At 41.9% G+C, this 16,192-nt stretch overlaps 1 long non-coding RNA gene across 2 annotated transcripts; it reads left to right on the forward strand.

The window, feature by feature from the left end:
* Positions 1 to 961: 961 nt before the first annotated feature.
* LOC139707133 (uncharacterized) lies at positions 962 to 15,937 on the forward strand. Of its 2 annotated transcripts, none has more exons than XR_011708679.1 (4): positions 962 to 1,052; positions 10,783 to 10,885; positions 14,912 to 14,963; positions 15,732 to 15,937. It is a non-coding gene; the product is annotated as an uncharacterized lncRNA (long non-coding RNA). The 2 variants fall into 2 exon arrangements; XR_011708680.1 differs by lacking the exon at positions 962 to 1,052 and adding an exon at positions 4,257 to 4,343.
* Positions 15,938 to 16,192: the final 255 nt, after the last annotated feature.

A 16,192-nucleotide genomic window follows, 5' to 3' on the forward strand; every position in this document is an offset into this window, starting at 1 on the left:
GTTTCTTCCAGTTTCTTCATCTAGAAATTGTACGTAGCTCCTAATCCCATGCAACAAATGTGAGAATTAATGTCTAGTAAGTGTTTAACACAGTGTCTTGCACATAGCAGACTCCTGATAAATGCCCTTGACTCTAATAAGTCTCCTTTACCCTCCCTGTCTTATCTTAGGCTTATACCTATGGCTTCAAGAGTGAGTCTACTCTTTCCATCTTGTTCTTTCTCCATGTGAAGCTTTGGAAAAGCTCTGCTTGTGTATACCTTACACATACGAGACCAACTGAAAAAGATATATGAGTTTTCCAAAGCACCTGTATACACAAAGTCTGAAATTGCAATAAGAGAGATTTGGCAATCCATCTAAAGTAAGTTCAAATGGTAAAAATAACTTAAAAGCTTGAAGATAGTATATTACCTACTTTGAATCACTTGTCATTGTGTTTAAAGACCAGGATGAATTAGGTGTGTAGATGACTTAAGTGTACTTTCGTTAGGAAGAGGTGGTACTTCAGTGTACTATGATTTGAAAGAGGTGGCTAATAAAGAAGCCCTCTAGAAATAGTCAGTGTATCACCTTGGAGCCTATACACACAATAGATGCAAAAGCATTTCCTATAAAGTCTGTTTAAAGGAAACTGGGTGGTGGTCAGGGGGCCGAGGACAGGCAGCACAGTCAAATGGGGCAGTTGAGGGGAGTTCAACGAGGGGATTGTTTAAAGCTGTTGAAGCAACTGGGATTGGGGGTGGAGCTTGGAGTGGATAACAAGTCAAAGCTGAGGACTCTGCCCACATGGTCCTGAGGGAGAAGGAACCATCCTCCACCTGGAAAGAGGAGCTGGCTTTAGGAGAGAGCTGCCTGAAATGTAGTTCCTTCTCTCTCTCTCCCTCACAGACAGACAGGCAGACAGACACACACACACGCACGCACGCACGCACACGCACGCATGCACACACACTCAACCTGGGGACTAAATACCCTTGCCCTCCTGTCTACAACTAATGCCTCCCTTTGGCAGAACCCAGGTGGACCCTGCCCTTGACGAGCTCACAGAGGTCGGCCTCCAGGGGCCCATGGCAGGGTGGTGAGGTGGAGGGAGGGGCTGAAGGAGCCAATGGGGGCTATCCAGCAGGTTTGTTTTGTAATGAAAAATATTGACAAAGATAGGGGTTAGGACTTTTCCAAAAGTTTTTTGTAATGTTTGAAATCTCTCATGATACATATGTATTACTTTTCAAAATTGTTTTAATCTTAAAGGCTTTTTAAAAATGTTTCTGGAATTATGTACTTTTCCCTTTGTTTTGCTTTCCTATATTAAAAAGGTAACATTGGTCTTTAACCACCAACTGGGGGGACCATGTGATGTCATTCCCATGAGTTAGGGACAGGCTGATTCAGAGTATAGTGACAGAAGTCAGTATAGTGGTGACCCCTTAGAAAGGGATGGTGACTGACTGCAAAGGGCCCAGAGAGGCTTTCTGGGAAATATTCTGGATCTTGAACTCTGTTGTGCTTACATGGGCATCTGTATTGGTCAAAATTCTTTGAGCATTGAGCTATGCACTGAAGATTCATGTATTTTATGGTATGCAAATTGTGCCTCTAGAAAAAGAAAGAAAACATAGTAAGGCGATGTCTTTAGAAGTGCAATGTTTGCGTGCAATATTTTTACATGTTTATACGATCTATATGATCATTTGTATACCAGATCTGCATTGTCTTATCTGCCCTCTCTATGCTTGTAACCAGCACTCAGTTTTTCAAGAAGCCAAGACAAGGGAGGGGTATAGACTCATCTCAGTGAAAGCTATAGACAATTACCCTGAGTTGAAAATAAACATAATAAAACTATAGAAGTCTAATTTTTGCAACTCGAGAGGGTTTTTCTGCAGCTATTCACTTCTAATCACTCTTACCTAATAAATGAATAGAATAGCTAATGTGATTAGACTAATTCACTATTCATCAAGAATATTAAATGAATAGAATATTTTGCATTTCACCAGTCACACATCTTGAGTATTTACCTGATATTACAATCAGACATGTGTTAGATTTTCTCTCTACTTCTGGGCCATAGCTCATGGATAATTATAGTGTTTAATTAGCCCCACACAGCATTTGGCTCTCCGGTGTGGATGGAAATTACAGGATGCAGAAAGAACAAATCAAAGGCTGCAAAGGAAAGTGGCCGTTTGCTATATTCCCACGGAAGCATTAGCAGGGGCCATGGGCAGTGCAGGGTAAATTGTGTTATTCCACTTGAATAGAGAAGAAGTTGCTTTTCATCAAGATTTTTAAAGTACAATGTTTTTGAAACACAGCTAGTGAGCATGAAATGGAAAATAGTAGAGTTTAGTTTGCTTAAAAAGTGGATTCTCTCCCCATGACCATTCCTGACTTCCTCTTTCATCTGATGAAATCCTAGACTCCCTAGTTGGTTGGGAGCTGCCCATAAGCAAAGTGGACAGATGACCATTGTCTTAAGCCATTGAGTCATCAGGCAAACTGCTTCTGAGGCCCTCAGTTTGGAAATGCAATAAAGCAATCTGCTGGTTAAATGCCTGACTTCCCAATTTAATGCCGTAATTTGAATCAACACAATCCCATCTTATGAACACATATGAACATCTTCTCTGGGTAGGACATAGTGTTAAGGCTAAGGAAGATAGAAAGATAAGACAATACCATACCCTGGAAAAGAAAGGGATAGAAAGTACACAATGAAAGCCATGTTAGGGGATTCTGGAAGGTCTAAGACAAGGATTCCCACACCTGGCATAGGTGCTTTCGGAAATATTTGGTGATGAAAATGATGTTTCAGGTGGTTCTTTGAAAAGTAGAGGTGAGGCTAGGCCAAGAAGAGAGCCATGGAAAAAAAGATATGGAAGCGGGAATCTAGTTTGGCTTGTGGAAGAAAAAGGATCAGGAGGCTGAGAGCATCTTGTGGCTCCCATCAGTGCACACTATCCTTGGCTGAAACTCACTCTCCAGCCCTTGACATGAAAGAAAATGGTAGCTCATTTGAATGAATGCCTTTCTTCCATAAAAGCCTGCCTTTGTTCTCACCTTGATGTCATGTGAGTGAATTTGCTCATGTTCTAAAGAGAGTTATAAGGTTATCTTAAGTTTTCTCCTTCCTACCTTTGCATTTTCTACTAGAAACTACCATGTGAAGAAAATCCATGTTCTCTGATGGATAAGTGATTGTACATCTTTTTTTTTTTTCTTGGTACTGAGGATTATACCCAGGGGTGCTTAACCCCTGAGCCACATCCCCAGTTCTTTTTTATATTAGAGACAAGGTCTTGCTGAGTTTCTAAGTGCCTCACTAATCTGCCGAGGCTGGCTTTGAACTCTCGATCCTCCTGCTTCAGCCTCCCAAGTTGCTGGGATTACAGGTGGGCACCACTGCACCCAGCTATGATTGGACATCTTTTGTTCATTCAGCAAAATTGTGCATTGAATGCTTTTACTATGTACCTGACACGACTAATTGTGGCTCTGGGACACAGCAGTGAACTGACCAAGTCCCAAGTCATCCAGCTTACATTTATATGTGGTAATGGGAAATAAATATACACAGTGGATTACTTCATGGGTAATGAAAGGAGGTGATAGTATCCTGATGAAAAGTAAAACAGGCCAAGGGAGATGGAGTCCCAGGATGGTGTCCTGATGTTTAAAATTGTCCAGGAATTCTTTTCTGAAAAAAGTCATATTTGAACGAACACTGGAAAAGAATATGGAAATGAGCCTGGTGAATATCTGAAGGAAGAGCAACAGAAAAGCAAGTGCAAACGCCCTGTGGAAGGCATATGCTTTGTTTTCACAGTGGGCATCGTGGAGCGTGTTATGGTAAAGTGGAGTGAGCAGAGTCGGGTGGAGACAGCAGCATGACAGGAGATGAGAAATGGCAGGGGGCGGGGGCGGAACTCATGGAGTATAGATTGATATTTTCTTTGGGTGAGATGGAAAGCCGTTGGAGCATTTCCAATAGAGGAGTAGCATGATTCATTTCATTTTGAAAGGGTCATTCTAGCTGCTGTGCAGAAAACAGGCTAGAATGTTAGCAGGTGAGAAAGGTGGAAATAAATAGGTAGTTAAATATCTACTACAAGAACCCAGGCAAGGTACAATGGTGGCTTTCTTATAGTGGAAGTAAGCAGTTGACAGATTCTGTACATAATTTTGCTTTTGTTTCTTTGTGTTTTCTTTTTGTGGTGCTGGGGATCAAAGGCCTTGCACGTGCTAGGTGAACTCTCTACCACTGAGCTACATGCCCAGCCCTCGGAATACAGTCTGAAGGCAGAGCCAACAGTCTTTGCTGATGGATTGGATCTGTGGTATGTGAGAAAAAGAGGAGCTAAACATCACTCCAGAAATTTTGGCCTGAAAAATTGGTAGGATGCCGGAGTCGCCATTTTCTCAGATGGGGAGGACTTGGAGAGGAATGTTTAGGGAAAGTTTCAGAATTAGATTTATTTTTAGAAATGTTAAGTTTGATAATCTTATTGAACAGCAAGTGGAGATATTGGGGAAGAAATTGGTTACGTGAGTCAGGAACTCACAGGAGAGGTCTGAACTATAGAGATAATTTAGGGAACCATCTGTTAATGGATGGTACTTCAAACCCTAGGGTGGGATGAGATCTCTAAGGAATACTTTATTTATAATGTTTTTAAATTAGTGCATCATATATATATAACAGTGAAATTCACTGTGGTATATTCATATATGGTAGGTTTATTCCACCATTCCTCCCTTTTCCTGTTCCTCCTTCCTCCCACTCAACCTCTTTCCATCTGATCTTTACTAATCTCTCTTCTGTTTTCATAAGAGTGTTGTTCCCACCTCCTTTCCCCCTTATTTTGCTCTTGCTTCTGCATATTAGAGAAAACATTTGACCCTTGACTTTCTGGATCTGGCTTATTTCACTTAGCATGATGTTCTCCAGTTCCATTCATTTACCAGCAAAACGCCATAATTTCATTCTTCTTTATGACTGAGTAAAACTCCATTGCGTCTATAGATAAACAAAGGAGTCATGTGAGTATCCTGAAGAACCAGCATTTAGTATCTGGAGATGAGAAGGAACCAATGCAATGGCTGATGGAAAAGTGGCCAGAGAGTTAGAAGAGGTCCAAGAAATAGGCATCTGAGAGGACAGGTGTCAAGTAGTAGGGCAGAGTCATGAGAGGAGAAAGAGTCTTGTCTTGCTGTTCACACTGCATCCCACACACCTGGGTACTGCCGAGCGAAGCAGGCAGAATCTAAGATGGGGCCCAGAATTTTCCATGCCCCTGACTGCACGTCCTGCATAGTCTCTGGGACTGTGGGTGTGATGGGTTTCACCCTGTGATTAGCTTATGTAACATGGAACAGTTGATCTTAAGATGGGAGATTATCCTGGTGGGCTCGACTTAATCACAGAACACTTTAAAAGCAGAGTTTCTTTCCACTGTTGAAGAAAAGGAAGTCAGAGAGACACTTTCCAGGAAGGAAAAATAAATATCCATGCTGTGAATTGCCACTGGATTGCCCATGGCAAGGAACTGTGGGCAGCCTCTGGGCACCGAGAGTCGTCCCTGGCCAATAGCTATCAGGAAATTAAGCATCTCTCATCTTAAAGCCTCAAGGACATCTAGCAACAACCAATGTGTTTGAAAGAGGACCCAGATGAGAACAGCAGCCCCAGCTAGTGCCTTCACCTTAGCCCAGTGAGACCCTGAGCAGACCATGTAGCCATGCTGTGCTCAGACCTCCGACCTACAGAAGTTGTATGATAATAGATGTGTGTTGTTTTAAGATGCGAATTTGTGATAATTTTTAACAGAGAAATAGAAAACTAACACCCTAAGCAAGATTGAGGATCTAAAAGGCCCTTCTCTAAGGAGAGAGGGAAGAGAAACGGAGGAAGAGAGGGAGGCTGGAGACGGAAAGCAGAAAGAGAGGAGCGAGGGCAGAAATGAAGAAATACACCTACGTGGATATTTTCAGAGCACTATTAATCATAAAGTAAATAACTTTTCTCATGGCAAGAGAGAAATTTAAGAACGGAAGCAATGATTTATTGCTGAATCCACCAGGATTTCAGAGTGAATGCTTGGCCAGACCAGAAATCAGGCCGCTGTGGCAGGCCCACCGGGCACCTCTGCTTTCCTCTGTTTAGTCTAGGATTCAGGGCTTTTTCCTGACAGTCACTGACCTGAGTTGGGTTTAGAGGCACAAATTCCATGATGCTCTCATCACCAGCTGCCTTCAAAGATCCTAACTTTTCCTGATGGAGTCCCAGCTGTGCCTTGTTAAGGGGAAGGCCTCCAGCCACTGCAGTCTCAAATTTTCTGGGCTATTTGGAGCCAATGGAAGAAGGCTTAGGAGCCCAAAGATCTTGGCTTTACTATCTGTAGCTGTGTGTCCGAAAGGCATTGTTGGTCTTCCTAGAGTCTCACCGTCCATAATTAGGAGAAAATAAATACATGACTTATTCCTCGCACAGAGAGTAGCAATGGTAAAATGTGAAATATGAAGTCACACAAATTATTATTAATATTTCAGCTTTGGCTGTGAGCTCACCAGCTTATAGTTTATTTTAATTCCAAAGGTTCTACAAAGTCTATTAACATCCTAGTCACATAGGGCCTACACTTAAATATCACAATGTTAGGATGTTTCTCCAAGTAATTAGAGACACAGAGAATTGGAGAATGAGATTGGTTGCCAGTGTAGGTAATATTATCATAAAGGTAAAATTCCATTGCAGTGAATATTATTACAGTATTATGCTTTAAATCTATCTTGCAAAGAAGAACTTTCTCAAACTAATTATATAAAACAAAACAAAACAAAACAAAACAAAACAAAAAAGCTGTATCAGAGAGTGAATACTTTTAAGTGCTTGATGGTGAGCTGTGGGCAGTAGACACAGAGAGCCTGAATGGAGGTGTTTACACCTCTTTTGTCCTGCCACGAAGTACACATTAGTTTCAGGGTTTCTTCTTTCACCCTTTTCTAACATCATAATGGCTGTAACAATATTTTACTTAACATCAACCCACTAGCAAAATCAAGAGGTGAAAGGAAGGAGAGGAGAGGAGGAGGCCTTCACAATGCCTTCCTCTCTAGGTGCAAAGCTCGCTTTCTGACCTTTTGAGTTGACTGAAGAAAGAATGCACACAGCTGGGTTTTCTCTCCAGCTCCTGCAGACAGGAAAAGTAGTAACACATCATCCCTAACCAAACCCCATGGCATGTGCGCACGCACACAAAGACATAAGGGAGAAGAAAAGAAAACAAAAAAGCAACCTCATTGCTTTTTTTCCAAGAAGTACATTTCTGGAACACAGTGCCATTGAATGATTGCTAAAATTATTTTTTCCTCAGGCACAACAAGAGGAAAGGTAGGAAGCAATCTGATTCCTATGGTAATGGTTAATAGCCAAGTTCATTCATTCAACAGATATTCGTCGAGCACCCTTGACATTCAGACATAGCAGGGCATGATACAGACAAAGCTCCTGTTCTCACGGAGTTTATGGAAGGAGAGGCAGACATGGTAAATGAATTAACAAGTGTACTTGTACATGTGTGATATACATCACACCAACACACACACATACACACACACACACAAGTAAGTTGGTGGTAAGTCTGCAAAAAAAATAATGGAGCTGAATAAAATACAGAGGTGGTGGTTGTTGGGATTTTGCCGTTTCTGTAGGGTCACAGTGAAGATCATACTCATGGAGAGAAATTCAAGTAGAGAGCTGAAGAGAGGGCTGAGGAAGCATGCCATGTAATGATTTTGGAAAAACCACTCCAGATAGCAGGAAAAGCAAACACAAATGCCCCGAGACAGAGCTCATCTGATTTTCATTCACACATTATTTAAACCTATCGACACGTTCTCTCTTCCATTCATTTGTGCATCCTCTCATTGTTCTGTTTTTTAAATTATTTAATGTCTATTACATACTTCTAGAGAACATATGTTTGTTAAATGTGCACTTCATTTTGGTTATAAAATGCATACTTTTTTTTTACTAATATATGTTAAGCATAGAAGGAGGAAATCCTGATGAATCAGGCAAGATACATACTCTTAAAGAGTACAAGCCAACCTAAGAGTCATGTCAGTACATAAATGTAGTACTTCCTAAGGTTTTGTGGTATTGAGAATATAGCAGGGACTTTGGAAACCATAACTTAGTCTAACCATTTGTGATACACCTACCTCTGGGCAGTTATTGTCTCTGAGTCATAGAACCTGGAGAAAGTGATATCTACTTTATAGAATTCTTCTGAGGACTAAAGGAGAATATGTGTGTATGTGTATAATGTGTATATATATGTGTGTGTGTATTTGTGTGTATGTAGGTGTGTATGTGTGTGTGTATATATGTACAAATATATATGTATATACACACGTGTCTATATAAACACATATATGTACATAGTAAATACACTGTGAATAGTACATTTTCAGAATTTTGGCATATGTATTATAGTTAGCTGATTATAGGCTTATCTCTCATATAAACTAAGGTTTTCTCAAAGATGAGCAATATCTGTTAATGCCACTGTTTCTGTCAGACCCATCTCGACAGTTGGCACATACTAGGGTAGTCAGTAAGTGTTTATCAAATGAATGGAGCCAGTAAGCACTCAGAACAGGTTGTTCAGGATCATTGTCTGCCATAGATAGTGACATAGAATCACAGAAAGGTTAAGTTACTTACCCTTTATTATAGTAGTGGTCAGAGGTCAGGTTTTCTATACTGTATGGCATATAAGGAGTCCAGGCCATTCATAAAATATTTAAAGTCTTTCGGAATGTATTTCAGAGTACAGTCTATGTTTGGAACCAGACAGGGCCTTTATAGGCGCTCCTTTTACAATGTGTTTAAGTAATGAGGAAACGCTAAACCCTTTAGTCTTAATGGCAATGGAAACAAATCAGTACCACAAATGATGGAGAAGACTAGGTTGTCCACTAGTCTCAACCTCTCTTCAGTGGACTTAGTTAATTTCATTTTCTTTTCCCATTCTTGTTCACTCTCAGGTAGAAACTAAGTTGCTTTCAATAGCACCTGGCACATATTAGATTCCCAATAAGTATTTGTTGGATGAACAAATGAATGGGATGCTGATTTATTCTTTTACCAAGATCTCCATGCGCTCGACATTCTCGGGCACCAGTGTTGCTGCACCAGGGCCCTGGCTGGGCTTGACACACGGTCATCTTCATCAGCACATCTCTTGTTAACCTCCTTTGGACTGAGGTGCCCATTGTAACTGAGTCAATCCCAGTTCTGCTGCCCAACGGCAGAGAATCATTTGGTAGGGCCTCAAAACGCTGGTGACTTGACCGTCACACATCCTGGCCATCTGACATTCAGTGGCTCATTTGGCTGACCCTGTTATTCATGCTGCTCATTTTTCTTGGCATCTATGCTCTACTTTTCTCCATTTTTTTCATCTCCAAGCTACAATTTTATTTTCTGTTAGCTACTAATGTCAGCAGATTGCCTCCTTCACCACTTCACCAGGAGTCTGGAGGCCAGGGGTGTTCATCTCAGAAGAAGTCAGGCAAGTCCCATGGATGTGCCCTCTAATCTGCCCACCAACTTCTTGTTTATTAGGCTCTACCCATCCTGGCCCTCACTGTGCTGTCCTTGCACGGCGACCTTTCCATCTTAACTGATCCAGAAATCGCCATGTCCTTCCTTGGCTCTGTTTCTGCCCACACTTCCAGTTATCTGTTGCTGCATACTTACCCTTTATTATAGTAGTGGTCAGAGGCCAGGTTTTCTATACTGTATGGCCTATAAGGAGTTGCTACTTGGAAAACGAGGGACATTAAACAACTGAATTTTATCATGTCACACCATTTTGTCAGTGTTTAGCAGGGTGTGGCTGACGGGTATCAGCTGGGTCACCTGGTGTATTCAGCTGGTGGGTAGTTGTCACTCACTTGCCAGGCAGCTGGGTGAGGATGGCTGGGAGGCTGAGCTCACACGGGTCCTTCTCCATTTCCAAGTCATCTTGGAGCTCCTCTGTATGATCTCTCCAGCAGCATAGTTGGACTTATTTGAGAGCATAAGGCTTCTAGAGAGAAAGTTCTCTTGAAGTTATACCTAGGAATAGCACAGTGTTTCTTCTGATATAACCTAGAGACCAAAACACTCAGAGGCCAATCCATTCAGGGAAAGAGGATACAGCCTCCACTTCTTGATGAGAGGTACATTAAGGAAGTTGCTGCCATTTTAAATTTATTACATCTACTCATACTAGAATTGGAAATATCTTTTTCATGGACTCATTGGAGGTTCATGTGAGCCCGGACACCCTCCACTTAGCTTTGCTGCTCCCAGACTGGTACTGGCACAGGGCAGTGTGGCCTGGTGGGCATTTGACAGAACTGCTTCCTCTACTCAGGGATTGTAGACATGCAGAGGCACCTTGTGGATCTCTCTTTTAAGGAGTTTTACTGCCTAGTACTGAGGAATGCAGATGGCAGCCCTTAGCTGTCACATCATCACTCTCTGCCTCAGTTGCAGAGAGCTTTCCCTGCAGCATCATGCCTTCCCTGGGCCGCCCACATCCAGCAGTGAGTGAGGCAGGAGGATCAAGTCCTGGCCACTTTGGTCTAGCCATTTCCTTCTGATGTAAGATGATACTTACTAGTGACACTTGTTCCGGAACTCTCTACTGGCTTATACAGGCTCTGTCAGGCTGCATTGAAATTTTACTGCCAAATGCAACTTCTTTTTTCTTCTTTCCACAGGTGCAGATCCCCAGTGAACATGTTGTATACCAGACCATCTCAGCTTCTGCTTCCAGAGTACTTGGCCTAGAACAGACTTCAGTAACTATATACCCATACATAGGTAGGCACACATAAAATACACACACACACACACACACACACACACACACACACACATATATATATATATATATATATATATATATATATATATATATATATATAAAACATTCACATTCACAGGGTCGGAGAGGTGCCTTGGTCCTATCCAAGGCTCACTACTTTTAGTTGACATTGATTGTTTCTGTGTCCCTATACAAGATTTCTTCCTAAACTGGGAGGTCAATGTACCATACCTTTTGTGGGAGAGTGAAGAAGAGCTTCTCTATCCATCCTGTGTTTTTAATGTAGACAATCAATCATAAGACTTTGTCTTTTCCCTCTTTCTAAGGCTGTAGGGCTGGGCACAAAATAGACAGGACAAATCAGAATACTTATGGCATTTAACTGGACCTGGGGAAAAACCCTTTCTCTTCTGATGCAAAGATGTGTGCCAGGAGCAGACTGTGGAGTGGGTTTAGCCTATGCTTGGCTTTATAGAGAGAGTATGGACCCTACACAGACAGTGGCAGAGATGAGCCAGTGGTCCTGAAGGATCGTGTCTTTGGGAACAGCCATCTCCATCCACACTCCTACTCTTGCTGGTTATGCAAGACAATTTACTTCCATTTGGGCCTATGTGAGTTGACAAAATGTACCATAACTTTCAAAAAGACTCCTGTTAAATGGTCTCCTGCGGTTTTGCTGTTACATATTTTTCTGTCCGTTACAATTCTTTTTTTCCTTCAATTGTCCCATCTTCTAGTAACCTTACTCCATCATCACTCTCTACTAGATGCTATCCTCTGCATAGAGCAAACACAGTCTCACCAACGGCAGAGAAGAGTCCACCCACTTTACTCTCTGTACAACACTCCTTTCATCCTTTACTGCATGGATAAATTTCTTTTAATAGAGGAGCAGGCACACCCTTGCATCCTTCCTACTATTCCCTTAACCTCCTACAATCTTTCTGCCCTCCTCAATCTCTACCAAAACCAGTTATCTACAAACAGCCACCACAAAACAGCTCTTCTCCAGGTCTCACCTGGGATCTGTTTCTCACCTATGACACTGTTATCCCTCAACTGCCTCCCCTCTCTGGCAATATGCAGTCTTGAACTTCTCCTCTTAGAGACCCTGCATTCCACTGGCATTCCTGAGGAGCAAGCTTAGTGGGGTCACAAGGAGGGGAATCAGCACCTGCAGAAGGAGGCTCACCTCTACCTCAGTGTCAGGCAGATCTGCTGGAGAGATGGTTTGGAGAACAGCAGATGGAAACTGAGGGAACTTGTTTGGGTGACTTTGTTCATTTTACAGAGACAAGGTCATCTGCCCACAGTGTGGAAGATTAAGTAGAAATGTCAGTCTTAAGAAAGTGTATAGATGTTAGAAATATTAGCATTTTCAAAAGAAAAGATATTTTGCATATAAACCAGCAGCAAGGGCCCAGAGAAAGCAAATAGCTTGGAATTTCTCAATCTTATAGCCTTTTTTGGTCAAAAGTCTATGTTAAGGAAAACCAATCAAGTAACAGTTGCAGACTTATAGGTATCATGGAAATGGCTGATCTGGGCCTAGATTGGGTGAGGGTGAGGCTGGAAGAGGCTCTGACCTCCAGACCATGGAAAATATTAGATTAGAAAATTTGAGGGCCTGGAAATAGTGATGGCAAGACAGTGAAGCAGAGATATTTTGGAGTAGAAAAGCTTAAAATGATGACGACATACATGGTCCATGGTGTGGCCATACTTAGTACTGGTAGTTCTAAAACTTCAGTGCATCTGAATCACCTGCAGAGCCTGGTAAAACACAAACTGCTGCTCCACTCTCTTAGGATTTAGATTTAAAAGGCCCAGGGTGAAGCCTGAGAATTTGTATTGCTAATGAGTTTCCAGATGATTCTGATGCTACTGTTCCAAGGACCATGCTTTGAGAGTCACTGACTTTGTTATGAGAAACAGAAAGGAGATGAAGTTCAGTGATGTTGAGCTGGTTGAGATCCTGAGAGGCCAAGGTCATCAATCATCAGTACAAGCTTAATGGGCTGATGAAGTAAAAGGGTCCAGGGTTAGAAGATCACATCAAGGAGTGAGGAAGGAGAATTGCAAAGAAGGGCTCTCATGGCATGCAATGACTGTGGCACAGTGCTCTGCATTGGAGGCTGAGATCAAGGGTAATCAATTTTTATTTATTTAATTTTTTTTTGAAAGGGGTTTAAGAACTATTGTATAATTAAGAGAAGCCATGTCTCTGTTTAGATGGTGGGGTGGGAAGAATGCTGTGTAAGGGCTTGTGGCTATATACATTTTTATTCATTAAACAGAGCAGGATTTCACAGCACACTAAAGACAGGGCTAGTAGAGAAGGTGGGGTGGAATGTGAAGGGTAGACGGAAAACTAGTTCAGATGCAAGTGGGACTGAGTGAATGGGAGAGAAAGGGGAAGGAGCCAAGGTAGGCAGGTCTGTGCTTAGGCTGGAGGAATGGATACCAGGATGGAAGAAAGATTGAGACCTGTGTTAGTCATCAGAGAAGCCCTTGGTTAGCCAGACCTTCTACCTTCATTGTGGGAATTGGAACCACCCCTCTGTGGTGTTGTATGGATGCCTGTCTAGATTTGCTTTGCTTGCACAGTCTTTCTAGCTTCTGATAATCATAGTGGGATTAAGTATAAGGTAGTCAAAGGGGTTAAGGGTGAGGACAAGACGCCAGGCTAAGGCTGTGCCTGATGGATTTCTTTTATTAACCCAAGGGCTCTATAGTGTAAGAGGCACAAGTGAATATTTGTTGAAACAATTGATGGATATAACAGATGCCCTTTATGGTCATTATGACATAGTATGGCGTGTTTCTGATTATGTGTGGCATAGTATTAAGAACTGTAACAAGAGAATGCAAGACTCATTTAGGAAATCGAATGGGTAGGAAAACCATTTTGAAGTGGACACAACATTTGCCATTCTGCTATTGTAGAAAGATGACTGAAGTAAGAATCAAGGTTCTTATTTCTACTCCTTTTGTGATTTCGGTAGTGTTTGGTTGTATGACTTCCAAAGACCCTTGAGACTGGAGATGGTATTTTATAGTGGAAAGAAAGTGGCTTTCAAATTATATAGATTGCCATCCTCGTCCCAGTTCAGCCCTTCAGGCTTTAAAGAGGTTACCCAACCCATCTATAAATGAAAAAGATAATAAATGGGGTGGGAGATAATTGATCTCATAGGATTGTTACGAAGATTGAATGAGACAACATGTATAAAGTTCTCAGCACATTCCTGGGGACATATGAAGTATTCAGTAATATCAGTAAGTTGTTTTTCTTTCTTCCCCAGCCTCCATCCTTACCTTTACCACTCCATAACTATCTCACTGTGTGGAGACAGTGTGTAGATGAGCCATGTCTCTCCTGGAGTGTCCCCTCTCAAAGAGCTTCTCCCTGTGGGGCAGTAACTTCCTTCTTTGGAAGGGAGTTTTCCTCCATATAAGTAGCTTCTTCTTCTTGCTCTACGTGCTCCTGCAGCAGGACTTGAATGTTCTAGAAAGGGAAAGCTTTTCAGAAAAAATAGGAATTATGTTTTTTCATACATATGTGCAAGTTTGAAATTAAGAGGAAAAAGTTTTGCCAAGTCTCCATCATGCTTGGACACTTGTTCTGAACCTGAAAGTTCTTGGCAGCTCTTACAGTACACACCTCCCTTCATCTGCTCTTTGACAGGATGTACATGAAAGTTTATAGTTTATTTTTCCAGTGCTTCATCTCTGTGATTTTTCCTATGGTGTCATTAATAAAAAAGAAATAACAAAGTAGAAGACCTTTATTTCCAAAGTTTGCCATTTCTTGGTGAGTACAATCTGGCAATAACTTTCTTGACAGTATGAATTCTTTAAAACCTTGTTTCAAAATAGTTTGAAGAAAATCCTATTTATAACAAACTCTGTATATAATTTGAGTCTTCTAGAAAAACTTGAGTAAAACCTATGAAAATGAACTGAGGAGGTATAGAGAGACTGATCCATGCTTTTGTGTATTTTCTCTCCTATTTCAGGACTCTGAGGAGGAAGAATGACTTTTTATTGAGTAAAAACTCCTTGTGGAAGGTATAGTAAGGTTTTGCACTACGAATTGTTACAATAAAATTTAGACTCCAGAAAAAACCTTGTGTGTATATACTTGAGTTGAAAATAACATTAGAAGCCAGCAAGCTGACATCCTCTTTCACTTAATATGTAAATGCTGCTGCTGTCAGTGTATGATTTACTGAGAACTGTCTTATTTTGTTTCTGTCAGAGAATATTTCTTTTTTAGACTCCTTGAGTCAGATACTGCAGGTCAGGAAAATAAATTTATATAGTATGGGAATGAGGGAATTGCCTTCTTACAGCAGTACATGTGTGTGCATTTTTCACAGGATATAACCCTGGTTCTGGGAACAATTTTATGTTTTGATGGAAGATGGGGCTTGGTAGAGGAAGTGGGGGGGGGGTGTCGAAATCTGAACAAAGCAGGAGGAATGTTTGAGGGAGGCATGCCACCTCCATTCCTTCTCTGCATGCTCTTTTGCCTGCTGAATTTTCCTCAAAGTTACATTTTGTCATGTCTGCAATGACCAGTGCAATGCCCCAAGTTCTTTTCTCCAGGAAGGAATTTAGAGACCACCACCTCTCCTGACTACAGGGGTAGAGTCCTCAGGAATCAAGTATTAGGAAACTGTTGGGAACCAAGGCTGGGATGAGCAGCCTTGTCCTGGACTACAAGCATCCTCTTTTACCCAGCACTGCCTTTGATTAATTTCGGGGGCCATACATGCAATGGTCTCACAGACAGAGGCCAAGCTGGCAATTGCAGGGTGTTATCTTCTTCTACAGGTTCTGTTTCCCCAACAGGTGCTTCCAATCAGGAACACCAATTCAACCCACAAGTTTACTCCAAGATCCAAGGACACCCCAGCCAGGCAAAGTGGTCCAAAGAGTTCTGCTCAGACTCTCGAGGAGGACGCAGAGCTCAACCTCGGAGCCAACACCCCCGAGTCTGCAATGGTGTGCATCTCACCGCGGCACAGCAACCCTGCTTCCTGCGGGTGAGGAAAGGTTTGGTCTTGAATATTTAATCAGGGCAAAGTAGGAGCCCATTATTTGGATAAACTACTGAATAGCAGCCGGGCCCCTCCTCTGATGGGGTAGATGCGGTCTCGCCAGCCCTAGCACCAGACGCCCGCGCGGCTTCATCTTTAATCGTCTCCTTTTGGTTTCCTTTGAGTGGGGATATAAGAAGGCTCCTGTCTCTCCATCAAACCGCATCTCAAATTTAAACAGCTGTTAATAAGGGT

The sequence above is a fragment of the Marmota flaviventris genome, chromosome 9, assembly GCF_047511675.1.
Source record: "Marmota flaviventris isolate mMarFla1 chromosome 9, mMarFla1.hap1, whole genome shotgun sequence".
Lineage (NCBI taxonomy): Eukaryota > Metazoa > Chordata > Mammalia > Rodentia > Sciuridae > Marmota > Marmota flaviventris.